This window comes from Ascaphus truei, chromosome 3 (genome assembly GCF_040206685.1).
Source record: "Ascaphus truei isolate aAscTru1 chromosome 3, aAscTru1.hap1, whole genome shotgun sequence".
NCBI classification, from domain to species: Eukaryota; Metazoa; Chordata; class Amphibia; order Anura; family Ascaphidae; genus Ascaphus; species Ascaphus truei.
The window spans coordinates 294460097-294477844 of NC_134485.1; the positions used below are offsets into that span (position 1 = coordinate 294460097).

Below are 17748 nucleotides of genomic sequence, written 5' to 3' on the forward strand. Positions count from 1 at the left end.
CGCCATCATTTAGGTGATGATAAAAAAAAGTGAGTATTTAAACCGTGATTTGCACCTTGGAGCTTTGTGAATAGCAGTTACTGGCAAAAACTTTGAGTTGCTGCATTTTTTGAGCTACCACACTTGTCATAGCAAGAGTACTAATGATCGTTAAAAAGCCATTTACACGCGATTTGGCCATGTTATCGAAGCTTTGTGAATAGCTATACTGTATATGCAAAATCGCGTGTAAAGTGCATGTAACAAGTGTTATCTCACCTATCAAAGTTTTGGGAGTTGGTCCCTAAATCTGTGAAATGCATAGAGATAATCTGTGCAGAGGTTCTAAAGAAATCCTTGAGATGCTGAGATGCTGGTGCGCATGCTGAATTAGAGAGTGTTCAAGTGAAACTGAGTTCTGAAGTCCGGGCACTTCTAGTGACGTCACAAGGTTCACAACAAGTGCAGAGGAACACCGACACTGTGGCAGACGGCAGAGCACTAACATCGAGCCTCTAAACCATTGATGAACCAGCAGTATAAGAGCATGTGACACCTGACAGTGGAGGAATCCACCAGTTGCTGCCTAAGGACGTTGTGTAGTGCCAGCAGTGGACCGTCAGATACCAGGACACTATTTACATAAACTGTAAAACTCTGACACTCATTTACAGTGTGTTGTTTTATATTTTTTCACTGCTTGATTTTAAAACTTCTTTTTATTTGTGTACTATGTATTTTCACTTTTTTTCTATACTACATAAGTTATTTTCCTTTGAGGAGACATACAGTAAGAAGCTGAAACTAGACACCAGGAGATCTACATTATTTCAATAAATTACTCTATGGATTTGAGGAAAAAAATAAAATAAATATATATGTAGCCCCCTTTCCCTATGCCTATGGGAACTACGCGGGCAACTATGCATGCTGCTGTACCTGTCTGCTCACAGGAAGCCTAAGGCTCCGCCTCTGGGAGCCTGGAGTGCCTCCGCCTCTGGGAGCCTCTCCTTGTGTGCAGTGCCTCCATCTTTGAGGGATCCCAGCATTGGTGGTATCCCCCTCACATGAACCGATACACAGTAATAAGTAATACACCACACAATGTATATAACTAAGCTTTACTGTACACACATACTAACACAGATAACATACAACAACCAGTGCCCACAGTATAAACCCAGTGACACAACACATAGTGGTTCCCCCAAAGTACTGAGGGTGCTGAGGCACCAATAACCCTGTGTGTCCTGTCAAAGCAATCCCACCCAAATGTGAGGTAGTACTACCCCCTATAGATGTAGTTGCATGTTGGATACCTACCTGGGTACTCCAGTACCCAGGTGCTGCTTGGCGTGGTGAGTTGGAGTGGGTCCCACATAGTGGGGCCTCCAATACCTTATTTTACTACAGCCCCTCCCAACATTGACTGCACACAACTGCCCCCCCCCCTTAACCCTCACCCCCTCACACCCTCACCCCAGTCAACTCTGCAAACCCTGAATAGGCCCTAGCATGGCAATGCAGCAAAACATAGTCTGCACACACATTGACGTGGCTCATAACAGCTCCATGCAACATTACCTACCTCTGTGATATGAACCTGGTATGTACCTCAACTTTGTTCGTTCTTATGGCTTCATGAAAATGTTAATCTCTCTATCCACTACAAATTCCTCCCTCCTGGGCCACACCCAACATCACCATACACCCTGGATTACTCAAAAGCCTTGAACTATCTACTGAATGTTGGTGGAGAACTCTGAAAAGCAGCACACCAACCACAGCTCACTCTAATGGCAAACATCACAAATGTACACCTTGCGAACAACTATTTAAATTTCTACTCATGCTGTTACTCTCTTTAGCAGGCACTATTGAACTTAACCCGGGCCCTCCTTTTTCAACTCTGTCCCATACCCCTGAGTACCCCCCCATCAAATTCCAAAAAGGTCTATCTGTCGCCCATATAAATATCCGGAGCCTACTGCCAAAACTGAAGGAACTTAGGGCATGGTGCCTTATGCATAAACCCAAAGCCATCGTACTCACAGAAACATGGCTAACCCCTAAAACCCCTGATGCAAGTATCGCCATTCAGGGATACTCAATTTCTAAGAGAGAAAGGTCAAAGAGAGAAGGAGGGGTCCTATTTTATATTGCAGACACCTTACAATTTACACTGTTAAATTGCCCCCCAAGCCCAACCTCTTTTGAAATCCTAATTGGCAAAATTACCTATCTTGGTTGCTGGCATCTACTGCCCCCCTAAAGCCCCTCTCCAGTCCCTGACTGATATCACCCAGTTTCTTGGCTCCATTTCCTCTCTGAATGAGAAGAGTGAGCTTCTAGTTCTTGGGGATTTCAACTTCAATTGGCTCGACCCTAAAAACCACAAAATCCAGAATCTGTGCTTTAGCGCCGGGTCCCTGAAAGCATGTGGCCTTGTGCAACAGCACCTGTGGCACCTGCCTAAAGCCGACAGTTTGTGCATTCCATTTAGACTGCTGTTTAAAGACTCTGGTCTATGAAGATAAGCTCCATATGATTTTAGGAAAAGCACATGATCTATTGTTAGCATTGCCAAATGGCTTCTCCAAAAATACTGGACCCAATGGTGAAAGGTGCGATGCGCTCGAGACACACACACACACCTCTCCACCACATGCTATTTCTGTCTCTCATTGGTCTCGGGCTCATAACACCTCCTCCTGCTAGGCTGTATTAACTAGTAGCAGCCAGTCAAGATGAAGGAAGCTACTCAGCTCCCTAGCAATAGCCCTGCTCTGATTCCTGTGTACCCCAAAACCAGGCAGGTCACTATGTACAGAGGGGTAATACCGGACACATACATGTCCAGAATTACCTCTAATTTTTTACTTACAGAGTGTTCAAATACCGGACAGTCCCATTCAGTACTGGACACCTGGCAACCCTATTTTGTAGATAATACACTAATCACAGAATATGCTAAAAAAAAGACTAATGTAATAAGAGCTGTATTGCAATATAATGTACATAATTATTGTACACTATAATGAATATATGTTTACAAATAAGTATTATAAAGATATATTTATATGCAGTAGATTTATAATTGGAGAACTCATTAGAACTGCATTCTGGCACATTTGAGATGGGACATAAGAAATATATATATATTGTTATAATCTGAAAATATTAGGAATGGGATTGGAATACTACTGGGAGGAGGTGAATAAAAAAAATTATTCACTTTTATTTATTGTACTTTAGTTGTAAAATCTCTTTTCTTTGTTTAGGATTCTAACACACTTTTCTCTAAAAAAAAATATGACAGTCTATATTTGTGGTATTTTTGTTAGGGACAGGTGAAATAATCCTAAAGATTTGAGAGAGTATAATTTTGCTGAAGGTTTAGACAAATGTTTTGCTCTCTGGCATAGTTGTATAGGCCACAATGGCAGTGGTGGGGGTAATACTGTATGTCCATGAGAACATTTCTGTAAACAATGGTTTATAAATCCATGTTATTTGATATACATTTGCCTCAAACCATAAAAATATCACACATTTTTATCTACAACATCTGTATGCTAATAATGGTGCCCATGTACCAAATCGCAAAAAATGGGGTCATATTTACAAAAAAAATTCTCTAGATTCTTACATTGCTGCAGATTTTTAAGCAAGAAAGTTAACATCCCCACAGACCTGGCAGATGTTTGAAAAAAAAAAAACATGCACAGAGGCGCACAATTTGATACATTGCATTATAATCTGTGTGTCTTCTAAATCCATTTTAACTCCTCCTTGTGACACTCCCTAAATCACAAGCTAACACATAAAAACTATAGCAAACTCCTTGATGATATTTTTTTATTGAATTTACATTGATTTAATTCCAAAATGACCTTGATACATAGACTCCCAGTGTTTGTGTGTATGTATTTTATTTTACACAAAGTAGTCTTAAAATCATTGAACTCTTCAGTCTCCCATTTGCTGTAGATAATGATAAAAAGTTTAACATTCCAGTAAATAAAATGAGCTCATGATTTCAACTACTGTATCAATGGTAATATGTGTCTCACAATCGTTGATCTGAAATGATATTCATATTTATTTGGTTGTTAAATTCTAAATGTCTAGATTCCTAACAATAATCTTTAGAAAAGCAAAACACTACGTTTTGATCTACAAACACATAACAGCCTGTAATGCAGATTTATTGGACAAGTCCTAAATGTTATCCTTTGTAATTTAAAACCTTTCTTTTTTTTCTTTACTGCTTTCAAATGGACTGTGTGCTAAGTTAATAGCAAATGGGATAGACTGAGAAAATAGCTAGAAATATCCCATCACTGTAAATGCTCTTTGATGTGAATTTTATTTCTGTTTATAAACCATATCAGCTGCGTCTGAGTTACGTAAATACAATTCTCAAATAGAACGCATGAAGCATTTTAAACAGGAGCTGGTCGTATACATAGGAAAGGCTCAAATTTGTCGTCGACTCCCAAAATGGTTTCACATTCTTTCTGTTTTGTGAATAATGCCTTGAAATTGCATCCGGCAAAAATGTATTAAGATTGAAGGCTGGTCAGTAATTGAACGTGAATGATTTTAGTGTTTTAACTTCAGAAAACAGATTGGATGTTCCAGGAGCAACGCTTTACTTCCTTTCTAGCAGCCAGCCCTCTCCATACCTTTCCCATTTTTTTCCCTTGACATACTTTATGCATTGCTGAATTCTACCAGGTCTATTTCAGCTCATCTATTACAACACAGTTAAAAGGAACCTGCTGTGTAACCTTCGCACAGAGGGTTGTTGTTCAAGTCTTAATTGGATTACCTAGAATTGCTTTTAATGATGGCAAGGTTTTTAACATGACGCTGGTAAAGATGCTTCAGATTATATGTAGCTGACAAATTTTTGTAAACGACCAAACAATCAGATACGTGGATTATCTAGACTTGTATTTAATGCTGGCAAGGTTTTTAATATGATATATGAAGATGCTGTACATTTTATGTACTCTTCTCAGTGATCAAAATCCACTATGTATATATTTGTTTAGCTGCATATCAATGAAATTATGTATCTTTTTTTATTTTGTTGCTACAGTATGCCCAATTTGATGTTAGCTAAAACCCATGTGACTTGAGCATGCTGATCCTTTTCAAAACAATTATTAGCCAAGGAGATGTGTCATAGGTTAAACAGATCTCACAAAATGTTGATCTGAAGTCTAGTTAATTAAAGCAGGTCAGACAGAACTTTTTTCAAAATATATATACTGAAGTAAAAGTCACAAGACCTTTGTTTTGCAATTGTTAAATGTGTTAGTACAATATTCCACCAATTAATAATAATAACTTAATAATAACATTATGAATATAGTGCTTTTCTCCCAATGAACTCAAAGAGCTTCACTGTAACAAAAAGAGAAAAAGAATAAAACATTTAAGGTTATAAACAAGACCAAACACAAGTAAAGATACAATACAGGATGGGACGCCACTGTAGCTATTTAGTGCAGTTTGTGGTTCATTAATGAAGTGCTTGGTAAACACGTAGGTCTTGAGACTGTTTTTATAGATTTCCAGAGAGGGAGCCTCTCGGACTGTATGAGGCAGACTGTTTCAGAGAGTGGGAGAAGTGTGGCTAAAATCTCAGGCCCAAAGGACGTCAAAGAGATTCTGGGAACTGTAGATGTAGATATACACAGGTGCTGTGCGCTTTTACATTTAACTTTTTAATAGACCAGAAACTTACACTTGTAAGAATTTCCTTACAAATACATATGGAAAAATATTATTCTAAGTATTGATCAAAGAACAGAATTACTACATTAAATAGTACATGAAATATTAGCTCTTTTAGAAAAGTCTTCCTAATTATATATTTAAGAAGAAATCTTAGAGTAAGAAAAAGGGCCAGCCTTGTGGAAAAGTATCACTCAAAGTAGCTACATTTTTTGTTGCATTTTAATTAAAATCTTATATAGATTTGTCTAGTGGGAATCTAACAATCATACCATCTTATGATTAAATATTTTTGCTTCAGAAAGTCAAGACATTATCAAAGTGCAGACGCCATGTTTATTCGTACCGATCAGCTAATATTTTTTTCTTCACAGCATTTCATGGAACAGCACAGCTCAGCACTCCAACACGCACTGAAAAACTATATTTGTTTAAAAATGACAAAGCTCTTCACTGTGACAATTATACATTTTAATGGATTAAAAACTAAGAGCTCATTGTGAAATATTCCAAACATTGAAGCCTCCAAATATCAAAACATTTCTTAAAGAAATAAACTTAAATGTTAGCCACATTTATATTTTTCAACAAGCTAAAAGTTTGTTAACCTCTTAAATGCAGAAGAAATTGGAATTAACTATTCAAGCTGCAATACCTACAGTATAATACTATTGTGAGCATTTCATTTTTGAATGTACTGTATGCATCATTTTATTTAGCCCACTATCATGTAATTTAATCTTACAGGTTATTGGTACCAGGTCACATATTTCTGGATTCCAAATGTTAGCAAAAGTTTATTTAATAAAGTCAAAGGAATACAATCTGTAAATCTATTACATGACAACTACTGTATAGTGCGTATTTACAGCACAGTTAACACATCATTAAAAATGTAACTTTAATAATGTAATGTTATTTACAAGATAGAACCAAATTTATATTAGGATGGTACAAAGTGGTCTCAATTTGAGGGACTCCACCCTTCTAATTAAGGATGAGAAGAGATGTGGGAAGGTTTTCAACAGTATTGTTGAATTTCTCTTAAATTTTCTCAAAAGGTTACAGTGCTCACAATTGTCAATAATTTGCCGGAATTGTGCCACTTTTTGAGAAAATGGCAATATACCATTGACTTTTAATGCCTGCCAGAAATTTTTTTCACAAGTGTCTGTCATTTTTTTTCACAAAAAAAGTCACATTTCGCCATATTGAGAAACGTCAGCGAAAATATTGCACCTCTCTAGTCTTGAGTTTGGAGCTATTGCTGGCAGAAATGCTTGATGGCCAATACCCTTGATACCTAGACCTGCTACTAGGCATTTGGAATGTTTGAGAATATAACGAGGACTTCTGTCTGACACTATAGCAGGGATATTTTCTTGTTGGTTCCAATAGTAGCATCACCCTCTAGTATTCATTCTGAATGATGTAATATTTCAGTGAATATATTTGCTTACAAAAGCATGTATGCTCTGATATAATTTCCTGAATATGATTGGGGCTAAGTATGAAGAAGTGGGACTGCAGTGAACACATTTTGGACCATATGTATGAAGAGGATTTATACTGTATGTAACCCTGCTTCCCACCTTCCCCCAGACTCTACGGTGGTGTCTAGGGTGCATGAGGGCAGATTACATGCGGTGTGGTGTATACCTGTGGTAAACAGGAGGGCCTGAGCTTCCCGCGATGGTATTGGGGAGCCAGGACCGGACTTCTGGGGTGGTAGCCTCCATGATCTCTTAGTGGTGCAGCGCCTCCATCTTCTATACTCCCAGGAATATGGGACAGGACCTGTATAGAAGAACCCCTTGGGTCCCAGGGTAATAGCTTCCAATTCACACACAGTCTTTGGGTAACAAAGGATAGTCTCTTTTATTGGCAGATCAGCAACTCCCAACAATAGTGGCCTCCAGCAGCCGCAACAACAACAGCCAAGCTGTACATATTACTCCGCTCTCCTCCCACACAGATAATTCCTCCTCTCCTTCCCTCCTCCGACAGGATGGTATGTGCTAGGGCTTCAATACCCCGTGGCCCACCCCCGAGGTTATCCTCGCATGGGGCTTAGATTCTCCCCATCACCCCAGGCAGTGGGGTGAGGGCATTGGTCCACCAGATCTATAGCTCTATCAGCTCTACTCAGGGAAGCTGAATCTCTCCACTCCTCTATCTGCTCCTGCACTCTGCGCAGGGAAGACCGCGGTCTCCTCCCACTCCTCGGACCGATCCGCAGGATTCTCCGACCCACGGCATAACTACTTGCCCTGCAGACTCTCACGTAACTTCGAGCATAACTAATCAGCAACTCCAGACTCTCGGTCTAACACTCTTTCTGTATCACACTCTCTGAACTCACCGGAGTTGGCTGCTAAATATAGAGCTAGCCCCACCTCTCGTGACATCAGCAGGATGTCCCCTCTTGCTCACGCCTGCAGCAGAGTCCAAGCCTGCATCTACCACTCAGGGCAGGGCTATGAAGGGGGAAAACCCAGGATTATTACTGATGCCTGATCTTAACAGGACTTACCACAGTAGAAGGGAGATAGGTATAGCCTGTGCTTTTTACAGGGGGCTACACTCTCCCTATGGTGGAATCCAATGGTCCCCACTTGGACCTATCTTTAGCAAACCCATCCTGCGGCAAACCACCTGGGAAACAGCACACATAACATTATCATAATACATGGCATATTGAGGTAGTTCAATACAAGTACAACCCGGGTACTCCCAACATGGAGAACCCTACAGATAATACTTTGGATCAGGCTTTCTTACCCGCCGTCCATTATGATCCGTGACGGTCACAGCGAACGATTGGACCGGCCTATGCTCAGGCCTGTATGTAACACAGTGCATGTAGATACATCTACCTATGCTCCATATGCGTACTAACTCACTAATCTTATCCTCATTGTGATACCCCCCTTGACCGAACTTGGTCCGAAGTTATTCCTGGACTGCCTTCCTGAGCCAACTGTCTTGGTTCTCTTCAATTTCTCTCATGATGGGCTTAGGCACGTAGGGATACTCATACCCGTGTGACTGCCGGTATCTAGCGACTATGGCCCGGTCAGCTCGACTTAGTTTGGTGAGTTTGCGGTGCCCTGCCCTGCTTGACAGTACCCAAAATACAGGCTCCTCTGGAGCTACCTCATCATACAAGATACTGGGACCTCGAGGAACAATCAGTTTCTGTTCTATCTCTCTAAACCGGTGATCTAACTAATCCTCCACCTCCTGCGGAGTGAAAGAACCAGCTGCCCACCAATGATCTACTACATCGTTCTTAATTAACAAGAACCGCGTACGGTCCATCCCCTCGTGGTACCCGGTGAACAAAGGCACCCACCATTTGTCGCGGTGTTCATATTCTGCGGAAAGACTAGTGCGTTCTACATCAGACTCTACCTGTGATGATACACCGGACGTACCCGCATCAGTAGATCGCGAGCAATCTCTCCTTCCCTTGGCATTATAATACGTAGTGGGGTTCAATTTGTGCACCACTTTGCTGGTAGACCCAGCCTCTACTAGAGAGTGAGACTCACGGGCCCTCCCTCTAGCTGCAGGAGAAAACGGCACAGGGTTAGGTACAGGTATAACACTTGAATACGGTTTCTCCCCATCAGACCCTTCATCACTCAACTCCCAATCCCGCAAGTCCTTGGAGTATTTGGGGTGTTTACATAACTTATCCCTGGTAGGTCCCGGTGGCACCACTCATGACGGGGCAGGGGCAGTGGCCGGGGCAGTGGAACTATGGGCCGGGGCTGGGGGAACATCCAAGGCATTGTCCAGCAAGCGGGTGACACCGCGCCAAAGAAACTTGGGCTTAGAGGCACTCCCCGCCATACCTCTGGCTTCTCGGGAGGGGCCTCGACTCTGTAGGACAGCCAAGGCAATGGCTGAGTCTATGCGTTGAGAGGAGAACACTCCTCCAGGCCTTCGCTTTCCGGAGGAACCAGAAACGACATCATCAGAATCGCCTGCAGAATCTCCACCCGCTCCCGGGTCATGCACCGGAAGTGCGTCGAGGACCTGCGGGGGCGGTGGCGGAGCAGCCGGTACACGGTCGAACAAGTAGGCCTCAAGCCTCTCTTTCTCGTTCACCGGGATTGCGGTCTGCGCCTGGCGGGAGTAAGGGGGTGGTGGATTCCCCTTACCGCTCCGCTGCTTTTTGATGACATCAGGCTCCTCTAGGATCTTCTCGGTCTCCGTCTCCGCCGCACTGGGAGTCACCACAGCAGTGGGACTCGTACGGGCCTCCGGCCGCACCAGCGCTCGCCATCGGATGGTTTCCGGACTTGTCTGTTCTCTCTTGATGCCTTTGGGGTGGTTCGCCGTAGGCGCATCGCCACCGATGTCACGCCAATCTCTTCCTCCGAAGAAATCACGATCGGTTCCTCCGCTGAGGAGTCACCTGGTTTTTCGGCGATACAACCAGTGGGTATAGGTATAAAATGTTCTCGTTCTGGTACCTCCACTGCGGTCGCGCTCTTCTCTGTTGCCAGCTCGCTTAGTTCAATAGCGGGCTGAGCCTTGGTTCCTCCCGATGTGGTATAACGGGGAACCAGAGCAGTCTTTTCATTGCCTTCCATCACCTCCGTCAATGTTCCCGGAGAGGCACTCCGCGGGGTTCTGAACAAAAGCCTCGGCTCGTTCGGCCAAAGGTAAAACGTGCCACATTGAGGGCATCGGGCCTTGGTTCTTGGTACCGCGCCCGGTATCCCGCAGTGAACGCACAAACACCGAATGTATTCGTGCTCAGCTACCTCCACTACCAGTAGACCTCCTGGTACTTGGCAGATGGAAGTATTCATCTCGGACATGGTTCGCTCAGGGTGAGACCAGCTCAGTGCTCCAGCTCCTTGCTCCTCGAATGCCAGACAAAAGTGAAGTTCTTCGTTCAGGTTTACGGTCCCTCCCTTCGCTGGGCAGGACTCTCCTGATTGGCTCTCCTTGGGCCCCCTCCCTCTGGTGGAATCCAGACGCGGGATCTTTTCTTCTTCATCGTGACGTGGCCTGTCTTTCTGACCATTCATGGCACAGGTGGGAGGGCTTTCGCGCCGCTCCGCTCCCCTTGCAAAGAATCCGGGTTTAGCGCCAGATTATTACACATGTCCCACCATATTCTCCTAATAGTCTCTGTGCATAATGCACGTGCTTGCTCCAGGCTTGGCGGGAACCGCCATTTTAGGTCACTGTTCTTGCTCCGCGGAGCACGTGTAGGGATGGACGCCATCTTGAATGAGTCCTCCAAATGCCCATGTGCTCTATCCTCAGTGTCTAACAGGTATCTCGTACCTAAACACTGACTGACTGCCAACTGTGTGCTCTGCATTCTGTTTCTCACTAACGTGAGGTGGCTTGTACCCCAGGCTCAGCGGAACTCCTCTCCTCCATGCACTGTCTTGATGTCTACCATGCAAGTGTTCTGTGGGGCGTGTGTGTGGGTGATAGCAATGTTACCTCTTCTCTAGGTACGGACGTCACCTGCTTTTGGCCACTCATAGCGTGGGCCCTGGGCCATGGTCCCTGGACTGGTTAAAAGGCTGACCCCCCCAGTTACCTCACGCTACCTGCCTCAAGGGACTCCGTCAGCTCTAACTATTCACCCTTCCTACGCCACCTCCTATGGTCGCCCACACTTCTCCAACACTTGCACGGAGAGTGCATCTCACTCTGCCCATTCCGCCTTGCTATAAGCTGGTCCTGTTCTGACATATCTCAGCAGCGCCTCCAAATGTAACCCTGCTTCCCCCCTTCCCCCAGACTCTACGGTGGTGTCTAGGGTGCATGAGGGCAGATTACATGCGGTGTGGTGCATACCTGTGGTAAACAGGAGGGCCTGAGCTTCCCGCGATGGTATTGGGGAGCCAGGACCGGATTTCTGGGGTGGTAGCCTCCATGATCTCTTAGTGGTGCAGCGCCTCCATCTTCTATACTCCCAGGAATATGGGACAGGACCTGTATAGAAGAACCCCTTGGGTCCCAGGGTAATAGCTTCCAATTCACACACAGTCTTTGGGTAACAAAGGATAGTCTCTTTTATTGGCAGATCAGCAACTCCCAACGATAGTGGCCTCCAGCAGCCGCAACAACAACAGCCAAGCTGTACTTATTACTCCGCTCTCCTCCCACACAGATAATTCCTCCTCTCCTTCCCTCCAAGTCTCTCCTCCGACAGGATGGTCTGTGCTAGGGCTTCAATACCCCATGGCCCACCCCGAGGTTATCCTCGTGGTGGGGCTTAGATTCTCCCCATCACCCCAGGCGGTGGGGTGAGGGCATTGGTCCACCAGATCTATAGCTCTATCAGCTCTACTCAGGGAAGCTGAATCTCTCCACTCCTCTATCTGCTCCTGCACTCTGCGCAGGGAAGACCGCGGTCTCCTCCCACTCCTCGTACCGATCCGCAGGTCACTTGCTCACGCCTGCAGCAGAGTCCAAGCCTGCATCTACCACTCAGGGCAGGGCTTTGAAGGGGGAAAACCCAGGATTATTACTGGTGCCTGATCTTAACAGGACTTACCACAGTAGAAGGGAGATAGGTATAGCCTGTGCTGTTTACAGGGGGCTACATGTAAAAGAATGTTGAAAATATTTTTGTGCTTTACTTGTAAGGAAAAACACCCAAGCCACCTTTAAGGAGACTGCAGAAAACAATATAAAAAACCTTAACCAAAAGCAACGAAAGCTGCATTTTTCTTCATACAGTATAGACATTTCCATACCTGGGTCTACATGCAAATGAAACTTCACCATCCTCTCTTCATACTTGCTCCATAAATTCATTATATCATCACAGACCATGCACACATACAAGAAAAGGCAAGCAGAAGAATAATACATTGTTTCCTGTTGCAGATCTACTCCTGCAAGATTTGTGACAAAATAAGCACTTTGCTGTAATATTTAGGAGATGATACATAGGCTGTAATTCAGTAAGCCGTACTAAGAGTATAGGAGTACAGTATATCCACAGACCTTCGTTACTTAGAACCTGATAATGTAATGTTCCCAAAATGAGTACCAGTGATGTTTTTCTCCTTATTAACGGGTATCCTCAAAGCTAATGATATGCAAAAGATGTGTTAGCAAAACGACCATTGAACGTTACCTGGATGATCGGGGATTATTGTAGCATTGAGACACATTAAACAATACACTGCACATGCTCATTTGGAAAGAGTGTTATTAGGTAACGTTAGTTAGTGATCCACTGCGTATTAGCAGGCCCTTAACACCGTGCCCATGAGCATTTAACAATTTTAAATAAATACACAAGCCCAACTGCAAACCACAGCCATTTTCTACTACCACACAGTAGAGATGGCTGCTCAAGCTTCTACATCCACTGCTGGGGCTGCTACTGCTGCGGGGACAGGCAGAATAATGAGTTTTATGGAGAGGAGCTTCAGATATTAATTGAAGGTGTGGTGGAAAACCACTCCAAACTAATGGGTGCTCTTTGCCAGAGGAAAATCACTGCAAAAAACTAGCTCATTTGGGGCTGCATGCCACAGTGCATAAATGCACTTGGCAATTCTGTCTGCACCCTCGATATGCTGAAAGCGATGGGCAAACAGTAAGGCCAAAGTGAAAAAAAGCCGATCATGCTGCTGAGGCTAAAAAGACTGGAACAGGCTCACCTGTCCCCTTGCAACTGATCACATGCTCCCAGATCATTGAACTACCTGCCAATTCTACCCCAAAGTACCCAGTTCCTGTGTTAACTGCCATTGACTCACCATATTTCAATAGCCTAAACTCATGGCCACTGTCCCACACCCACAGTCACTCCTACCACCCATTGTGGCCAAGCACTGCCATCTACTGCACTTATTCCCTCACCTGTTGTTTCTGTGTTTCCCAACATTCCACAGAATGTATGCTGTCAAGGGCAGGGATTTCCTTTCCTACTGTTTGACTTAGTTGCCCATAATGTATTATAATTCCTTGTACTGTATTGTCTTGGTAAAGCGCTGAGTACACTGTGGGTGCTATATAAATAAAGATATAGATACATACATTGACATGAATGGAAGTTAAATGCCAGATTGGGGTGCAATGCCCATTATCACAGCTTGTTGAATTCCAGCCATTACTCCAAGGACTTTATTGTAAACAAGTTGTATTTATTTACACACATACTGTATATTTTTTGTTAAAGGTGTAGCACCTTTTCCCCACCCTATGGGAGATCATGTAGCTACCGGTGTACTCTGTGCTGGTGCATATCTGTGACGTAGAACAGAAGGCCTGAGATCTCTGCGGTGGTATAGGGAGACATCAGGACAGGCTATCAGGGATGGTTCAGGGATGGCCAGGATGAACCTCATAGGCAACTCTTCTTGGTATTCACACTCCAGACATCACACCTATATAACTGGGATTTATTGGGTACATCATATATATTACAGGTTCCATTCCCTGAAGGCAGTACCCCGGGCTTGAGGCCTTGAGCACCCCATCTCAGCATACCTTACCCCCTAACAGGGCAAGGCCTCAGCCCACTCCTATCCAGGAGAGACTTACTGTTGCACCTCATAGCAGGGAGGGCAGCACAGAACTAACTCCCAGAACCCTTACTCTAACCTCTAGCGGGAAACCTCCTACCTCTAGCGGGAAACCTCCTACTTCCCAGGGGAGTGGTTTGCAAGCCGGCCTCCTATCAGTCATAGGCCCCCCCCCCTTGTAATACCAGTCTACTCCTGAACTTTATTAGGTAACACACCTATAACAATACAACCAGGCCCTGCAGGATTTGTTCCCAACACTGCCCACTCTTTACTGGGACTTACAGTGCTAAAGGGGTCAGAGAAATAGTAGCCCAAGGGGACTTTGCTACAAAGATTTTCAGGAAAAATTATTACAGAAATTAAATAACATTATGAAGACATAAATAACATCAGTAAAATCACATTCTGTTTACAATCCTTTTTTAATTGAAAATATAGCAGATTCAGATTATCTTTTCCATAGGAAAGAGCACAATAAGTTTAAGAGCAAAAGTTATCTCATAAAACAAACCCTACAATTATGGTTTCATGAATTAGTGTCCTGCTGTTCCTTTGTGTAGGGTAATCCTTGCCACCAATTATTTTGTATTCAGGGATAATTATCCAGGCAAGAATCCTACATTTTAAAACACCATTGTAGCCCATGAAGTGGGTCTAATACAGCATATCTTCTGTCATAATTAACAATTTCCAGAATTGCAGCTTTCAAATTCTAATTAGAGGTGGAGAAGGCAAAATCCACCATTTTAATATAAGCTTGCTCGCAATAAAAAAATATCGACATCACAACCCAAGGGACGTCGTTAAATACTGTCCTTTCCATTCCTCAACATTGCCAAAAATTAAAGCCTTAGGATATTTGTTTATATTAATTGAAAAAAATTTCCTTATAAATTGTACTACTTTGTCCTAGAATTTGGGGATTTTCTTACAGCTTCAGAAACATTGAAACAGACCTGCTTCAGGCTGTTAACATGGAACACATCAATCCCTGAATTCTCTACTTGCTAAATGTCTCTGCCACAGGGAATAATTTGCCCTATTAATAATTTTAATATGTTTCTTCCAAATAGGCACATTTTACATTCTTTTCAACAAGAAAAATGTAGAGACTGGGTCTTCCAAGTTGCATCCAAATTCTCATTTACCCTTACTTTAATCAGGGTTAAGTATAAAATATTTATTTTAAATTTAACATCCATATGCAGTGGCGTAGGTAGACATGGGCGGGCAAAAATATTCTATTGTATTTGCCGGTCGCTCATGCGCATGTGCGACCAGCAAGCTCTGATCGTGCATGCACATGAGTGACCTGCAAATGCCTATTGCGCATGCTCATGAGCGACAGGCAAACGCCAATCGCGTTTGCGCACGAGCAGCTGACAAGTGCCAATTGCGCATGCACAGTTTCCGAATATGCCAGGATAAATATGGATTGGTCACCCTGGAGAGCGGGCCCCAAAGACCTTCGCCTGGGCTATAGCTACACCACTGTCCATATGTTTTTTTTCTTAATTCATCGCCAACCCAGCAATTTAACTCTTTTTCCATATGCTATGAAGCACTTCTCTCTATGTTGTTAGGGACACCTCTGATCCCACCTTCACATGAATGTAATTCAGGGACTTCTCTCACATGGAGAAACAGTTTCACGACATATTGAATAAGGAGTTCAGGAGCTAAGTAGATAAAAGTAAAGACAGCAAAAAAATAAAGTCAGAGCAAAATGGCAGAATAGCTACTGTACATTACATGAAATTGGAAACTTGTATAGGTGCAGTCCCACGTAGGACCAGAGGAAACTATCAGAAGTGATATCCAAAGAAAACCTGTTGGTTTTAAGATTGAAAACAATATAATTTAACAAATGATATAAAGCCTAACATTTTTATGAAACCACTCTTTGATGAAAAAAAAGCAACTCATATTGGAAATAACTTTCCATACAATTTAGTTCACCATCCATTAACAGCTCCCATCCAGATAACAAAAATACTTAGAATTGCAATTGCTTTTTCAGGAATACAAATAAGGCGATAAGAAATGTTCCTTTTTTGACTGAACAATTCAGATTAATAAGTGGTGGTATTTAGATGCTGCTTCTAATGCTTTAGCAGCACCAGACACTGTTTAACTAATGATTAAATCATTTATGGGAGAAATTGCAATTTACCACAAATGAAATATTTTTAATACATCACTTCAGCATTATTCGGTTCAATTATTCCTCTTTGTGTTTAGCACTTGGGTGTTCTTTTGTGAATGATTGAAATGAATTGTATTATTATACACTTCAATGGAGAATCTAGTTAAACAAAAAGCTCATTTGTTTTGTTTTTGATTACTTAAAAATATTTCGATTACATTTTGAATATATGATACTATGCAAAAAAGTTCACTAATTTAAAAGGCCAATGCTATATATCCATGTTATGTATGTACTCGGTATGGTAAAATCTATAATTTTTTAAGAGTTTTCAGCAGCTGATTTTGAAGTTGATTTTAAACAGTATACGTTGCTGTGCTAGCTAGACTTTAGTTGGAAGTTTGAAATAAATATTTTTCCAAGATTATAGAGAAAATTTGTATCGGAGTTATAACTCTGCTTACATAATGCTTGAAAACAGAATTTCAATTGCAGAGAAACTGTTAGAATTGAAAGTTATAGCAATGTTGTTAAAGAGACCACTCTGGTATCTCCAAGCTTTGGCAATGGGTGCTTAATCAGATAAACATCAATAAGTATAAGTAAGAGAATGTAATACATATTGATGTTCTTGATAAAAACCCATGTAGGGGCCGAAACGTCAAACATTAATAAAATACACTTTTTGCACAAATCCACTGGTAGTGCCTGTCTGGGAGTACATTCTCCAACTTGTTCATATTGAAAGTTAGCCAGAAACCTGAAGACTGTGTAGAGTATTTTGTAGTTGTAAGGGCGTGATTTCAGTTTTATGTTAGAAAACAAACAATAGTTATTATTAAGTCATTTTTTTTATTTTATATGCTTATATTCATAAAAAATAATCTAACAAATACAGTATATGTTATTATTGTAAAGTTTTAAATAATATGACTGTGCCGCTTCTTAGTTGCAATACCTTTGCCAAGTTGTGAAATAACTTGCAAAAATGCGTTGGTTAATAACATCTGGATTAAAGACAATTACTGTTGATGTTTGCCCCTGATTTATTTGTGGCTTTAGTGTGAGACAGTATTTTTCATTTTGGTAACATTCAGAGCTGTAAGTATGCACGGAAACGTTTGAATATAATTATGTGATTTAAGCTCACCAGGCAATAATTTCAATGTTATTATAATTATTTATAATAATCTCACATATTCTGCAACACAGTACAATAGAGTTTGAAGACAATTACAGCAAAGATGACAACATTAATATATTCTGGTACAGTAGGTAAGGAGGACCCGGCTCCAAGGAGCTTAGAGTCCCAGAAAAAAGGGGGCATAGAATTATAGAAGAACGTTT

General features: G+C 42.2%; 1 protein-coding gene across 7 annotated transcripts in view; it reads left to right on the forward strand.

Moving 5' to 3' along the window:
- The window catches only part of PCDH9 (protocadherin 9), a 2211246-nt gene that overhangs the window by 632942 nt on the left and 1560556 nt on the right, over window positions 1-17748 (forward strand). The gene's annotated exons all lie outside the window — the stretch shown is intronic.